General features: G+C 43.4%; 1 long non-coding RNA gene across 1 annotated transcript; it reads left to right on the top strand.

Moving 5' to 3' along the window:
* The first annotated feature begins 737 nt into the window (after nt 1–737).
* Nucleotides 738–4,134, top strand: LOC132533339 (uncharacterized). Its single transcript, XR_009545214.1, has 3 exons — nt 738–1,014; nt 1,437–1,555; nt 3,587–4,134. It is a non-coding gene; the product is annotated as an uncharacterized LOC132533339 (long non-coding RNA).

Consider the following 4,134-nt stretch of genomic DNA (forward strand, 5'->3'; position numbering starts at 1 on the left):
GAACTGCCAAAGGGGCTGTTTATTATTGCCTCAAACCCAGACACCATGAACAATCTCCAACGTCTGTCCTCTGTATCTTACTAGAAGAATCCTAACGGTTCACCCCACTCCTGGATGCTCCCAGTTTGTTCCCCCTCAATCACCAAAAGCCCCAGCTCCTTCTTCCCCTGCATCACTCTGAGTTGATCTAGAAAAGTTCTGCTTGGTAGGTTCAGTCCTAACACACCAGGAAATCCAAAGAACACAACCATCCATCCCATATCTTCTTGCATTATCAAGTAGATAAGTGAAGTGTTGGGTCTTATGGTGAAACTGAAAGTACAAGGGTATTTATTTCACCACCAGAGGTTGTGCTAAAGCAAATCAGGAGCTGTAAAATATAATACTTAGTGAAAGCAGTGTTAAAATCTCCTCCATCCTATTAGTTCCCATGCAGATAGTTACACTAGTGGAAGACAGTGCCCTCTTCTGGTCAATGTCCCACTTGCACATTTGGCGGCTGGGGGATTGTGAACCCATGGGATTATTTCTCACTTGGGTGCCTTCTCATCTTGGGGGAAATCATGAGTATATCACATCTGGGAATCTAACTTCCCTTTCCTCTCCAAAAAGGAAGAATTAGATCCATGGTAGTTCACTTTAAGTGTCAACATGGATGGGCTATGTTGCCCAGTTGCTTGGTCAAGCACAAGTCTAGGTGTTCCTGAGACAATTTTGATGTTGTTTTATTTTGGGTAGAGACAGAGTAACTGAAAGGTAAAGTAGAGTTAGAGAGAGGTTCCCAACAAGTAGGTGGGGACCAGGGGCTTGAATGCAGGCTCTTGAACATTATAACCAGTTTTTTTTTTTTTTAGACACAACTGGAGAAAAAAATGGAGGTTTCCTAAAGAAGAAAAAAATTCAGCTTCCAAGACTGCAACAGAGAAGCCATGCCTATGTTTCCAGCTTGCAGATGTCAAGCACATGACAGCAATAGCAGCACTTCGAAGAATTTCCACCCTGCAGGCCTGCTCTGTGAATTCTAGTCTTTGGGCTGGGGAGGCTGCTTGGTGATTAAGTGGTAGAGCACTTACCAAGTCCTGGGTTCGATCCCTAGCAGCATGTTTCACAGAGATGCTCTTGTTTCCCTCTCATAAAAAAATTTTTTTTTCCAAATTCCAGATTTAATTTCCCCTACAACCATGTGAGCAATCCCCTAAAATAAATCTGTGAGGGTAGAGTGGAGGGGTCAGGGGGAGATAGCATAATGGTTGTGCAAGACTCGTGCCTGAGACACCAGAGGTCCCAGGTTCAATCCCCTGAACCACCATAAACCAGAGTTTAGCAGTGCTGTGGTAAAGAAGGTTTGCTGTATAACCCAGGACAATGAACCTACTAGTCAGGTTCCTTTACAAAAATACTTAATATTGATAATGTGCACCTGGCTTCATTCCTAGGGTCCTGAGTTTTGGTTATGGCTGGTTGCATAACATACTGATGTCGGTCCTGAGAGTTAAACTGGTTCACACTGACAAGGACATTGCACAAATATTCCCAGTTACTGACTAGAAAAATAGTAAGAACCCTTTTTTAAAAATTATTTTATTGTGGCCAGGTGGTGACACACCCGGTGAATGAACATGTTACAGTACACAAGGGCCAAGGTTCGAGCCCCTGCTCCCCATCTGCAGTGCTAAAGTTTGATGAGCAGTGAAGCAATTCTGCAGGTGTCTCTCTTTCTCTTTCTCTCTCTATCATCCCAATACCTCTTGATTTCTCTCTGCTTCTACCTAACAACATATAATATATATTTAAAAACTATTTTATTGGAGTTATCACCTCCCAGGTGATCCATTTTTCCAGGCCTGTTTCTGGGTTCTATATGGCAACCATCCATTTCCTAAAGCAATTGAGGGCTGGGTAAATGGCATGTTGGTTATGCAGAGAAACTCTCATGCCTGACACACTAACGATTCTGTTTAATCCTCAACACTACCATAAGCCCGAGCCAGAGCCAGGCAGCGCTCTAGTTTAAAAAAAGAAAGAGGGAGTTGGGCGGTATGTAGCGGGTTAAGCGCAGGTGGCGCAAAGCGCAAGGACCAAGTAAAGACCCAGGTTTGAGCCCCCAGATCCCCACCTGTAGGGGAGTCACTTGACAAGTGGTGAAGCAGGTCTGCAGGTGTCTTTCTCTCCCTCTCTGTCTTCCCCTCTTCTCTCAATTTCTCTCTGTCCTGCCCAACAACGACATCAATAACAACAATAACTACAACAATAAAACAACAAGGGCAATAAAATGGAATATTTAAAAATAGGGAGTCGGTTGGTAGCACAGCAGGTTAAGCGCACGTGGCGCGAAGTGCAAGATGTAGGGAACCCGGTTGGAGCCCTGGGCGCCCCACTTGTAGGGGAATCACTTCACAAGCGGTGAAGCAGGTCTGCAGGTGTCTTATCTTTCTTTCCCCCTCTCTGTCTTCCCCTCCTCTCTCCATTTCTCTCTGTCCTATGCAACAACGACGGCATCAATAATAACTACTACTACAACAAGGGCAACAAAAGGGAATAAATAAAATTTAAAAATATATATTTAAAAAATAGAAAGGGGAGTCCGGCAGTAGTGCAGCGGGTTAAGCACAGGCGGCGCAAAGGGCAAGGACTGGCGTAAGGATCCCGGTTTGAGCCCCAGGCTACCCACTTGTAGGGGAGTTACTTCAGAGGCGGTGAAGCAGGTCTGCAGGTGTTTATCTTTCTCTCCCCCTCTCTGTCTTCCCTTCCTCTCTCCATTTCTCTCTGTCCTATCCAACAACGACATCAATAACAACAACAACAACAACAACTACAACAATAAAACAACAAGTACAAAAAAAGGGAATAAATATTTTTTAAAAATAGGAAGGAAGGAAGAAGGAAAGAAAGAGAAAGAAAGAAAGAAAGAAAGAAAGAAAGAAAGAAAGAAAGAAAGAAAGAAAGAAAGAAAGAAAGACTTTGGGAGTCGGGTGGTAGTGCAGCGGGTTAAGCGCAGGTGGCACAAAGCACAAGGACAGAATAATCCCGGTTCGAGCCCCCGGCTCCCCACCTGCAGGGCAGTTGCTTCACAGGCAGTGAAGCAGGTCTGCAGGTGTCTATCTTTCTCTCCCCCTCTCTGTCTTCCCCTCCTCTCTCCATTTCTCTCTGTCCTGTCCAACAATGACGACATCAGTAACAACAACAACTACAATAACTACAATAATAAAACAAGGGCAACAGTGATCCGAGAGGTGGCACAGGATTCTCAACCATTAGGTCCTGAGTTCGATGTCTGGTTCTTTCTCTCCTCCTGTCTTTCTCATAATTAATTAATTAATTGATTGATTTTTAAAAAAGGAATAAATATTTAAAATTTTTTTTTAAATCCTAACAAAGTCCCAAAACCTAGATATAAACCAGGTCCTGTGAGATAGAGCATATGTTCACATGTATCCATAAACTAGGGCAAAATATATACCTGAAAGCAAAATTACACAGTAGTCTGCAGTGAGTATCCCCCAACACTTCATCTGCACTATTCCAGCCCTTAGGTCCATGATTGTTCAGCAATTTGTTTGGCTTTGTATGTTAACTCTCTTTTCAGCCACCGGGTTCCAGAGCTAGCATGATGCCGACCAGATTTCCCTGGACAGATGACCCCACCAATGTGTCCTGGAGCTCTAATTCACCAGAGCCCTGTCCCACTAGGGAAAGAGAGAGATAGGCTGGGAGTATAGATTGACCTGTCAACGCCCATGTTCAGTGGGGAAGCAATTATAGAAGCCAGACCTTCAACCTTCTGCATCCCACAATGACCTTGGGTCCATACTCCCAGAGGGATAAAGAATAGGAAAACTATCAGGGGAGGGGATGGGATATGGAGATCTGGTGGTGGGAATTGTGAGGAGTTGTATCACTCTTATTCTATGGTTTTGATAATATCTCCTTTTTAAAATTATTTTTTTAATTAAAAAAAGAAAGAAAATAAAAGTCAACCCCAAATTAATTGAGCTCTTCAGTTATTAGCACTGGGGTAATTTCTGGTGTGTCTCCCTCTCTGTATCTGAAATAAAAAGTATGAAAAAGTTGGCTCAGAAGCACTGAAATTGCATCTGCTCCCCCCCAAAACAAACAAACAAACAAAAAACAATT

Source organism: Erinaceus europaeus, chromosome 16 (assembly GCF_950295315.1).
Source record: "Erinaceus europaeus chromosome 16, mEriEur2.1, whole genome shotgun sequence".
In the NCBI taxonomy this organism is placed as follows: Eukaryota; Metazoa; Chordata; class Mammalia; order Eulipotyphla; family Erinaceidae; genus Erinaceus; species Erinaceus europaeus.